The sequence below is a fragment of the Oryctolagus cuniculus genome, chromosome 11 (genome assembly GCF_051225735.1).
Source record: "Oryctolagus cuniculus isolate XC-2025 breed Fujian yellow rabbit chromosome 11, ASM5122573v1, whole genome shotgun sequence".
In the NCBI taxonomy this organism is placed as follows: Eukaryota; Metazoa; Chordata; class Mammalia; order Lagomorpha; family Leporidae; genus Oryctolagus; species Oryctolagus cuniculus.
Genome location: NC_142877.1, coordinates 67,109,914 through 67,122,155, shown reverse-complemented (window position 1 = coordinate 67,122,155; position 12,242 = coordinate 67,109,914). Strand labels below are relative to the sequence as shown.

Genomic DNA, 12,242 nt, shown 5'->3' with positions numbered 1-12,242 from the left:
AGCAAAGGTGGGCTCACAAACCCCAATCTGGGGGCCCTGGCAGCTCCATGATCTCTGAGTAGAACACACCTTGCCCCTTTTGCTCCTCCAAAGATCATCATGATTAATTCCCCACATTAAAGCTCTCCCACTTTGAATGATCTAAAATTATTCCTTTTCCCTGACTGAGCACTGACTCATATACCTCCTACATTTTTTGCCTCCTCCTAGAATGATCTTTTGTCCTCCAACAGCACTTCAAAGAATGTATTTACAGGATCAACCTTCTCAGAACTAGAATGCCTAAGGATATCTTCATTCCACCCACTGAATTTCCCTGCTAATTTATTTAACTGTTAAAACCATGTTCATCCCAGTCTATGTTTCCACCCTCATTGCTACCATGAGTTTCCCAAGGAATTTCCTGCCCTCCAGGCCCACCGAAGGGTTGCAGCACCAGCAGCCAGATACCGAGGCTGTCCTGAATGGGACGGGCCTTGGCACTGGCACCTGATACATTACTGACAGCCACCTGTCTTTGTTAGATGATCCTGGATTAGGAATCTCACTGGAATATCCCACCATTAGTTTACATGCAGTGTCCAGGGACCCAAATGCCTAACTGTCAGAGCATTTGTTTGTTATAGTAAATGCCAAATTTGGAGAAGAATCAAAAGAACTTGTTGCTGATGAAGAAGACAGTGATGATGATGTAGAACCTATTTCTGAATTTAGATTTGTACCTAGTGATAAATTAGCATTGGAGGCAATGTTCACTGCAATATGTGAATGTCAGGTCTTGCATCCAGATTCTGAGGATGAAGATTCAGATGATTATGATGGAGAAGAATGTGACACGGACACACACGAACAAGGACAAGGATATATCCCTATGTTTTATACCTATGAGGAAGGATTATCACATTTAACAGCAGGAGGCCAAGGCTCCTTGGAGAGATTAGAAGGAATGCTTTCTCAGCCTGTGAGCAGCCAGTACAACATGGCTGGAGATTTAATAAGAGATTATGAAGATGGCATGCAGGTAGATACTACACCAACAATTGTTGGACAGTTTGAAGATGCAGATGTTAATCACCAAAAATGACTTATACTGCTATAAGATTCTGCTTATAACTGTAACAGAGAACTTGATGCTTTTTCCAGTCTGGAGTGAGATTGATGAAAATCTTTTTGCTTCTCTAAAACTCACTGAACCGGTTCTTTCTTGAGACAGCAAGTTGTTACCAGAAAAAGAAACTATGACCTTTATTTTAAAAGGTGAATTAAATATTAAAAAAAAAGTTTAAGTATGACTCCATTATCTCTTTGCATCCAATATTGCTACTGGAAAATGTAATGACAGCTTTTTCTTGTTCTTTTCAAGGTCATTTGTTCTTTCAGGAATCTTTTAAAATTTCTTTTTCCTCCAAGTTCTTAAGTTTCTCTATACTGTGTCTACCTGTCAGTTATTTGCCTTACCTGTACTGTATGACACTCTAAAACTCCTCTCAGTTCAATGTCATTTTTCTATGGATTGTCACTAATTCTTAAAATAGCTCTTCTCTACTCAGTATTCTCATTCTGAAACACCTATCATACTGATCCTTCCACTTACATATTCCATATCTCTTTTTTTTTTTTTTTTGACAGGCAGAGTGGACAGTGAGAGAGAGAGAGACAGAGAGAAAGGTCTTCCTTTGCCATTGGTTCACCCTCCAATGGCCGCCGCGGCTGGTGCGCTCCGGCCTGTGTACTGCGCTGATCCGGTGCCAGGAGCCAGGTACTTATCCTGGTCTCCCATGGGGTGCAGGGCCCAAGCACTTGGGCCATCCTCCACTGCACTCCCTGGCCACAGCAGAGAGCTGGCCTGGAAGAGGAGCAACCGGGACAGAATCTGGCACCCCAACCGGGACTAGAACCCGGTGTGCCGGCGCCGCTAGGCGGAGGATTAACCTAGTGAGCCGCGGCGCCAGCCCATATTCCGTATCTCTTAGCTTTTCTTTATATCCAGTCCTTCCAATTACCCTTATGACACCAAACTCTTGAGTCTTGTTACTCATTAATTAGTTCACCAAGGCTTACATTCTGCTATTCAATCCCTCTGTTTTAGAGCTCTTCATTCATCTATTGCCTTCTTATTATCCATTATCTCTTGAGTTGGAACCTCCTTAGGACTGACCATCTATTTTTGTTATTCTGATATAAATATATGTGTGTATATATGTAGGATGTATTTATATACTTGTGTCTCCAGTCCATTGATTCTGAGTTCCTTTGCTATAGATTTCTTACCTCATCATCTTTCTTTTATAGCAGTAAAACTCCCCCAACCTCTCCCTGGTTTCCCCCAGTGAATTCAGCATACCAAGTGGCTTGACCAGCAAGGTGGCCTTGAATGCCAGGGTCAATAAAAGTCACCCAGAACTTAGGTTGGTTGTTTCCTGTGAGTTTAGAAAGGAGATGGAGGAGGGGAGTTGTGACTCAGCGGGTTAAGCTGCCAACTGCAGTGTTGGCTGTTGTAGCCATCTAGGGAGAGATCAGAGGATTGATGATCTCTTTCTCTTAAAAATAAAAAATAAGGACCAGTGTTGTGGCACAGCTGATTAACCTACTGCCTGTGACAGGATGCTGGCATCCCAGTTCAAGTCCCAGCTGTTCCACTTCTGATCCAGCTCCCTGCTAATGATCCTGGGAAAGCAACAGAAAGTGGACCAAGTGCTCGGGTCCCTGCACCAGCGTGGAAGACCCAGAAGAAGCCCCTGGTTCCTGGCTTCAGTCTGGCCTAGCCCTGGCTATTGTGGCCATTTGGGGAATGTACCAGAAGATGGAAGATTGATAGCTCCCTCTCTCTCTCTTTCTCTCTCACCTTCAAATAAAATAAATAAATCTTTTAAAAAAAGAAGAGGAGGAAGAGGAAGAAGAAGAAATGAGAGCAATCCTTCTTGGATGTTTCAAACTTCACTTCCACTATAACACACAACTATAAATGTTCCCATCCTGGTGCACCTGCCCTCCGAGAACTTCCTCTCCTTCCACCTGGGTACCACTCTACATCGCTCATGTGAAGTCTCCTAACCCACTAGGTGAGGACAGTGGGAAGAGGGAGGAGGAAGCCAGATATTCCACTCACCATTCGTGCTCACTTCCTGGCAGCTGGGTTCTATCTCTCCCAGAGCCTCAAGCTAATGCCAGATGGTTGTCATTGTGTTCCTGTCCTTACAGCAGGCAGTGGTCACCTTCCTATTGATTTTGTTTTGATTTATCCCCAAAGGCCAATTTCATGATGTTGCTTCCCTGCTCGAACACCTTTAGTGGAGTTCCATTATCCAGGGCATTATACACACCTAGCATACAAGGCCTTCTCTAATCCACCCCTCTTTCTCAATACTTTCCTCTACTTGGCATCCTCAAATTTACTTTGCCATACCATCTTTAATCCTAGGTAGCACAACTTCTTATCCATAGCAGAAACACAATAATACATACACCTCTTACATGATTATCCTAGCCACAAATTAATGAAAGTAAGGAAATAGCAAAATAATTGTTTTAGGTACAGAAAAAAGAAAAAAAAGAGACTTTCACATACAAAAAGTGGAAACAGGGGTCAGTGTTCAGGCACAGTGAGTTAAGCCACTGCCTGCGACCCTGGCATCCCAAATGAGTGCCAGTTCAATTTCTGGCTGCTCCATTTCTGCTCCAGCTCCCTGCAAATGTGCCTGGGAAAGCCGCAGAAGATGGCCCAAGTGCTTGGGCCCCTGTGCCTACGTGGGAGACTCTGAAGAAGCTCGTGGTTCCCAGCGTTGGCCTGACCCAGTCCCAGCCCTTTGGGAAATGAACCAGCAGATGGAAGACTTCTCTCTCTATAACTCTGCCTTTAAAATAAATAAATACATCTTTTAAAAAGTGGGAGGACACAATTCACCAGCACTAGGTCATGTGTTAAGCATTTTCCACAGTGTCAGAGAAGGGCTTGCAATAGAGGGTGAGCCAGACTTGCTTATTTGATCTTTCTCCTGTTCAAGCTTTCACATTGTCAAGATTTCTTAGTAGTGTGCAGCTATGGAAATTAACCTCATGATGTTGATCCCATTAGCAGCATTTCAACAAACAGAAGCAAACCTGTAAGGGAAAAGCACTAAATGATGATGTTGTAACCTAAGTCCTCCCATCTAATAGCTTAGGTTGCTGGCCCTAGGACCAAGGCAATTTGCAGTTATGATCTCTTATCCTCAATCACAAAAATTTGTCAGTTTAATGGGAAGTAAAATGAGTCTTTCTTTAAATACAGACATCACGATAAACTCACACATCCCGAACAAAAGCCAGGCCTGCTTCTAAAAGGAGAAGTGATCAAAATGTCCAGACAGCTGGACTAGATTTCTTTTGATGTTTCCACCATTTGTCCTTGGAACACGAGTCCTAAGTGCCTTGGAGAACATAGTGCTGCCAACCAGGATTCTGCCTCTTTAAAGGTCTGTTTATGTCTGCATGACTAATAGTGCTTATGTGTACTTAGGAGGAAATACCAAGCTAACAAGAAAGACCACAAATCCACAAAATTTTAATTTCTAGTTTTGGGAGAAGTTAACCTCCACATTCATGTTTTTGTATTATAAATTTTTGTGACGACTTTAAAGTTTGCCATGGTATTTATGGTGATTTCATTACAAACCACATCTTCATCTTTTAATTTCTTTCCTATTTATAATTATACAACTGTAATTAAAAGGTATTACAACTACACGCTATCCCAGCTAGAAGTTTGGCCTGCCAGACCTACAATATTCAAGGCGTTTCTCTGGTTTTATTTCTTTTCTCCATTTTGGAAGAAGGGCGGAGAAGAAAAAGGAGGCAATGGAGACTTGGGTCATTATAGCCTCAAATCCTTTCATCAACTTCTCTTTGTTCCTTAAAAAAAATTAGGATTTTTGCAAACAGTCCCCCCACCAAATGAAATGTTTTGATGTAATAGTTTCCATTTCAGCTTCTCACCACATCTGAAGTGACGCTCACTCAGACTCACTAAGAGCATGCAAAGGACTTCAAGGGTTGTTGAGACTTGGATTGAATTCTGTCTTCCAGTTCTAGTTGCCAGCAGCCTCTGTCCCCATTGCTCAAAGGACCCTGGAGGCTGAACGCCACGGCCAGGTGCCTCTCACCTTTCTCTCCCAGCACATGGAAGATACTTGTGTGTGCGGTCTTTTCCACAAGCTAATGAGTTATCACTCACGAGTCCAAGAAGATGTTTTGGAGGCAAGAAAATGGAGCATCTAAACCTCAGCTGAAAAGACTGTCATGAACTGATAATTAACCACATTTTTAATATCTTCAAAGAAGGTTGAAACTGTGGAGCCAAGCAGAGTCACTGCCCTCAGGGAGTTCACACACCAGCTGGAAGAAGGACGCACATCTGTTTTCTGCTAATGTACTATCCAACTTTCAACCAGAGAACTGATGCTCCCCAGCCGACATCACCCAATGGGTCTAGTCGCCACTGGATATCACCTACTTGCAGGCCCAACACATTGCAGTAGACCAACAAAATTACTTTGGGTAAAAGAGTCCTGGTTCCACCAGTCACTTTTGTTATAATTATTGCTACAAATGTGGCCTCCCATTGGGCCCCGATGACCAGACACCATTTCTCTCATGAAAGATTCCACTGGAGATCCTTTTGTATACTGTTTTTATTAATAAAGTTTTATTTTTGCCAATGTACAATTGGTTGGGTCTCGCTGGGTATCTTCACCAGCAGCTGGGGCCTTTCTGCCCTTGGTGTTTCTGGTGTAAATCACTCGAGCTCTGTCCTTTGAAACCAACTTGACAAGCCTCTATTAAGGAGCTCCCGAATGGCTGCCCTGGCCAGGAGCTGCAAATCTTCAGTCTCACAGAGACCACAGCTGCGTCATGGGTTTACAGTTGGGAATTTCTTTACAGAGAGTGACATAAACAGCTGTATCAGACAAAAATCGGTCATCGAGTTTGTCCCAAAATTTGCCTCTGACTCACTTCTCTCAGGTCTTGCCCCTAGATTTATTCAGCAGGTCTTTGTCTTTCTTGATCAACTTTCTGGTATCTTCTTGCTGTTGTCTTTAGTTGGCATTGTGAAGTTCAGACAGTTGTGGCAAAGGATCTTTTCCTAATGATAGTTGTTCACTCAGTGCCTAGGCCATACCCCATATCAACTAAATCAATGTCTTTGGGAGTGAAACCTAGGCATTAGGAGTTTTTAAACCACCCAAGATAATCTCAATATGTAGCAATATTGTACTCAAAGATGTAACTGTTTACTTTGAAATAATTAACTTAAATTCCCAACTATAAAATATTAACAGATTATATTGTTGAATATATTTTCCTCAATTTTATATTTATCTTTATGACCTTGTTTTATATTTATAAATATGTACGTATACATATATATACACACATATGAGGTCCTAAATATATCAGAATATTTCAAAAAGTTCATGAAAGTGATGGGTGTTGTGGCAGAGCAGTTAAGCCACCACTTGGGATGCCTGAATCTCATATCAGAGTGCCTGGGTTTGAGTACTGACTTTACTTCAAATCCAGCTTCCTGCTAATGCACACCTTGATAATGTGAATGATGTCTCAAGTACTAGGGCCCATACCACTCACATGAGAAACCCAGATGGAGTTCCTGGGTTTCAGCGGCTTCTCATGCTAGCCAGCATTTTGTGTTTGAAGTCTTTAGTTCTAGTCGTTTTCGTCGGTGCGTAGTGGCTCTTGGTTGTGGTTTAGGTTTGTATTTCCTGGTAAACAGTAACATTGCAGTCTGACGTCTTCTTTGCTGAGACGTCTCTTTTGATTGTTTTGCCCATTTTTAAGAAATTGGCTTGTTCTTTTACTGCCAGGATGTGAGTACTTTGCAGGGTCTTTGGGTTGTCTTGCAGTCTTTTAACACTGCCTTTCGAAGAACAGAAGTCCTTAGTTTTGAGGAAGTCCAGAATATATCAACTTGTTACTTTATGGGTTATGTTTTTGGTGTCATAGCTAGGAAATCTTTGCATGATCCAAAGTCACAAAGATTTTCTGTACTTTTGCTTGTGATTCACTTTGAATTTTTAGTTCATGGTGGAGGTGTGGCTTCAAGTCTGACTTCACTTGTTGAAACTCCTTTCTTCACTGAAGTTGGAGATGTCTTCTCCTTTTCCGGTCCTCTGCCCCTGCGCGCCAGGCCTGCGTCACGCACACCCGCTCCTGGCCCTGCACCCCAGACACCCTTATTCTTCCGTGGGACTGCCATCTTTGTCCTCCGTTCACCCAGTCCTGTCTCCTCTCCCGTGCTAATGCTGATGGTTTGATTTCTTGATCTAAAGCCTTTTGATATTGCTACTGTTCCTTCCTATAAGAGTATATTTTCTTCATTTTTTTTAAATAATTATTTATTTTATTTGAAAGTCAGAGTTACACAGAGAGAGGAGAGGCAAAGATACAGAGAGGTCTTCCACCCAATGGTTCACTCCCCAGTTGGCCGCAATGGCTGGAGCTGCACCGATCCAAAACCAGGAGCCAGGAGCTTCCTCCAGGTCTCCCACATGGGTGAAGGGGCCCAAGGACTTGGGCCATCCTCTACTGCTTTCCTAGGCCATAGCAGAGAGCTAGATCGGAAGTGGAGCAGCCAGGACTAGAAACTGCGCCCATATGGGATGCTGGTGCCTCAGGCCAGGGCTTTAACCCACTGCACCACAGCACCGGCCCCAATTTTCTGCATTTCTTAATCCCTACATTCTTCCACCCCTGGAGCCCTTGCAGGGCCTAGCTTTTCTTAGGTACTCGATAATGCATGCTGAAGGAACAAGAACTACTAAGGTACCTGGATTCCCAGATGGGCTGGGAATTCCCTGGATTCCCTCTGATGGGCTTTAGGTCAGGATGAGGCTCCCACAGGGCTCAGGTCTTTGGGATTCTTTGGTGCTAATGGTGGTAGTGGTGTTGGTGGAGTAGTAATAATGGCGGTGGTGATGGTAATGCTGGAGGTGGTAGTGGGGTGATGGTAATGAAGAAAGTGGCAGTGTTAGCAACAGCAATGATGGAGGTGGTGGTGGTGATGGTTTTAACAATGGTAAAAGTGATGGTGGTAGTTGTGGCCGTGGTGATGGTGATGATGGATGTGACAGTAGTGATGATGGTGATGGTAGTGGTGTTTATACAGGGCCACTCCTTTTCACTCCATACCAATTTTTAAGTTTCCAAGCCAACAAATTGTTGGCAAACAATGAAAATTCTTGGTGTAGTCCCAGAACTCAGAGATCCTCCTAGTTCCTAATTATTCCCAGTAGACACTATACCCTTCCTTCAAAGACTTTCTTTGAGGAATTATGATTTCACAATCTGACCACCAAAGGCTGTAAATGAGATCATATCATGATGTTCTATTTCCAACCTCAAGTGATGAGATCAAGGCTCTTGATAAATACAGCTAGGATTATTATGCAAATGACCGGAGAGAAATTTTGTAGAATTTGTTTTCAGGCATAGTGACAGAAGTCTTGCATATACATGCACACATGTGCCTGTGCATGAAACACACACACACACACACACACACACACACATTCCCCAGGACTGGTTGGTTTCTCTACCAAACTTTGTATGGCAAAGAAACCACACAAAACTTTAGAAGTTTTGCGACTGAGTTAATATTACCAAAATGTCCCTACTACCCAGAGTGACTTGCAGATGCAATGCAATCCCCACCAAAATACCAACAACTTTCCTCACATAAATAAAAAAAAATTCCTAAAATTCATATGGAAAATAAAAGATTCTAAATAGCCAAAGCAATCCTGAACAACAAAAACAAAGTCTGATACATCATAATATCACATTTCAAGGCATACCACAGGGATATTATAAATAAAACAGCATGGTACTTGCATAAAAATAGACACATAGACCAATGGACAGAATAGAAACCCTAGAAATAAATCCATGCATCTACAGCCAACTTATCTTTGACAGAGGCACTAAAAACATTCCCTGGAGAAAGGACAGTTTCTTCAATAAAAGGTGTTTGGAACATTGGATTTTCAAAGGCAGAAGTTTGAAAAAAGACCCCCACCTTTCACCCTATACAAACATTAACTCAAAATAGATCAAATATCTTAAGGTTCCGAAACTATGAAGCTACTAAAGGAAAACATAGGGGAAACACTCTAAGAAAATGGCATAGGCATTAATTTTTTGGGTAAGACCCCAAAAATGCAGGCAAAAAGCAAAAATAGACAACTGAGATTATATCAAACTAAGAGACTTCAGCACAACAATGAAAACTGTGGAGACAACTAGCAGAATGGGAGAAAATATTTGAAAACTATGCATCTGATAAAAGATTAATAACCAGAATATATAAGGAGCTCAAGAAATTCAACAGCAACCAAACTATCCAGTTAGAAATGAGCAAAGGATCTTTTTCAAAGGAAGAAATACAGTCAACAAAGAAAAAATGCTCAGTATCACTAGCCATCAGGGAAATGCAAATAAAAACCAGAATATAAGATATCATTTTACTCCAGTTAGAACAGCTATTATCCAAAAGGCAAAAAATAACAAACGCTGGTGAGGATGTAGAGAAAAGGGAATCTTAATACACTGTTGGTAGAAATGCCAATTAGTACAGTCACTATGGAAAGCAATATGGAGATTCCTTAAAAAACTAAAAATGGACCTACCATATGACCCAGCAATCCCAATTCTGGGAATATAGGCAAGGAAATGAAGTCATCATATGAAAAATATGCCTACACTAACATGTTTATTGCAGCCCTAGTCACAATTGCAAGGATACAGAATCAACTTAGATGTGCATCAATGAAATATTAGTCATTTTAAAAAATAAAATCCTGACATTTGCAAGAAAATAGATGTAATTAGAGATCATTATGCTAAGTGAAACAAATCAGACATAGGCAAATACTACATGTTTTTTCCTTTCTGTAGTAATTACTTTATAAATGTATTTTAAAAAATGCTGATAACATATTATTTGCTACATATATATTTATAAATATTATCTTCACTGAATTATACCCCTTACTTAATAATACAGCCCTCTTTCCTCATTTCCTGACCTTGTCATGAATCCTACATAGTGTGATATTAATATATTCACTCTGCTTTTGGGAAAATTGTATGCATGTATATATATAATATTTATGCAAGAATATGTATGCATATATAATATTTGCACAAGAAACTACTATGGAAAAATGTTTAAGATGTTCAATATTTGTGTGTCCATTGAACTCTTCTTTACGCTTTTCTGTACTATTTGAAATATTAAGAATAAGAGGAAGAACTGTAAAAACTGGGAGTCTGCTGCTCACGGGTGGCTGACAGCGACGGAGTAAAGCCACAGACTGAAAGGATGTCATTTTTTGATCCAGGTCACCTCCAACGACGGTGCTGGATTGACACTGAAACACGCGTGTACATTGCAGCCAATGGTTTCATCTTAAGAGCAATGGCTGTTTCTTACCAAATTATGGCAATGCCCAAGTTTCCTATCCAGTTACTGTTAGTTTGGACTTGTCAGATGCGAATGGTTTATAGAGTTTCCTTCTTTCCTTGCCCTGTGCTCCTTTTCAAATTCTTGAAGCTGGGAGGGACCAGCTGTGATGGGCTGGTTTGGGAAAAGGTTCTGGAAGGCTTGGGAAGCTTGAGTTACTGCAGACGGCAACACATGCTCCTGGGCAGACGGCTGCTGAGAAAGGCCAGCATGGGAGACACCCACGGGGTTGGCTTGTCCTCTGTGACTTCCACTCAGCTTTTAAGGAAACCTCACCAGAGTCACTCAGAACTACTTTTTATTAACCTTTTTGAAATCAGATAACTTCAATGAAACTCTCTTTTTAAAAAAAAAATTTTCAGGGCCAGTGTTGTGGTGTAGCGGGTAAAGCCACCGCCTTTGACATCAGCATCCCATACGGGCACCAGTTCATCTCCCAACTGTTCCACTTCCAATCTAGCTCCATACTAATGGTATCGGAAAAGCAGCAGCTGGCCCAAGTGCTTGGACCCCTGCCACCCATGTGGGAGACTTGGAAGAGGCTCCTAGCTCCTGGCTTCACCCTGGCCCAGTTACAGCCATTGTGGCCATCTGGAGAGTGAACCAGTAGATGGAGGATCTCTCTCTCTCCCTCTAACTCTGCCTTTCAAATAATTTTTTAAAAAAAGGCTTTTCTCCACCCCATTCCCATAAACATACATAAACGTGAAGTAAGAATAAAGTATACACACATATTCACCTACCCACACACCCCCAGAAACAGGCCTTAATAAGACATTTGGGTAATAAAAAGAGAGGTTTTGGTGTGTGATTCTTATCAGTTATATTTATACTCCAGCATCTAACATGATTCTAAATATATAACAGTAGACATATGTCACATTAACTTAGAAAAATAAGGGCAGGTGCCATGGTACATTAGGTTGGGTCACCCCTTAGGCTGCCCTCATCCCGTATTAGAGCATATGGGATAGAGTCCTACCTTCATCTTCCAATCCAGCTTCCTGATAATGTGTCTGGGAGACAACAGATGACGTTTCAAATTCTTGAGTCCTGCCATCCACATGGGAGACCTGTATGGAGTTCCTAGTTCCTGGCTTTAGCTTGGCCCAGCCCTGGCTGTTGTGAGCATTTGGAGAGTGAAACAGTGATGGAAGATCTCTCTCACTCTTGCTGTTGCCCTGCCTTTCAAAAAAATAAAAATGAATAAATAAATGCTTTTAAAAGTTCAAGAAAACAAATAATTCAATTTTTAAAAAAAGAAACTGAAAAAATATTCTGTGTAAAGTATTAAAAAAATGACAGATCCAAAAAACATTTTTTCACATTTATTTATTTGAAAGGCAGAGCAGCAGCAGCAGCAGAGACAGGGAGAAAGAGAATAAGAGAGAGAGAGAGATCCATTGCTTTACTCCCCAAATGCTCAAAACAGCCAGGGCTGGCCTGGGGGGGGGAGGGGAGGGGAGGGGAAGAGAGGAGGGGAGGGGAAGAGAGGAGAGGAGAGGAAAGGGGAGGAGAGGAGAGGGGGGAGGGGAGGAGAGGAGAGGAGAGGGGAGAGGAGGAGAGGGGAGGGGAGAGGAGGAGAGGAGAGGGGAGGGGAGAGGAGGAGAGGAGAGGGGAGGGGAGGGGAGGGGAGGAGAGGGGAGGGGAGGGGAGGAGAGGAGGGGGAGGGGAGGGGAGGAGAGGAGAGGGGAGGGGAGGAGAAGAGAGGGGAGGAGAGGGGAGG

At 42.2% G+C, this 12,242-nt stretch overlaps 1 long non-coding RNA gene and 2 pseudogenes across 1 annotated transcript in view; 1 reads left to right on the top strand and 2 right to left on the bottom strand.

Moving 5' to 3' along the window:
- LOC103348315 (uncharacterized) overlaps positions 1–12,242 on the bottom strand; it is a 167,553-nt gene that overhangs the window by 141,146 nt on the left and 14,165 nt on the right. The window lies entirely within an intron of this gene.
- Positions 383–1,084, top strand: LOC100346701 (methylosome subunit pICln pseudogene; annotated as a pseudogene).
- LOC149123507 (small ribosomal subunit protein eS25 pseudogene) lies at positions 5,673–6,162 on the bottom strand (annotated as a pseudogene).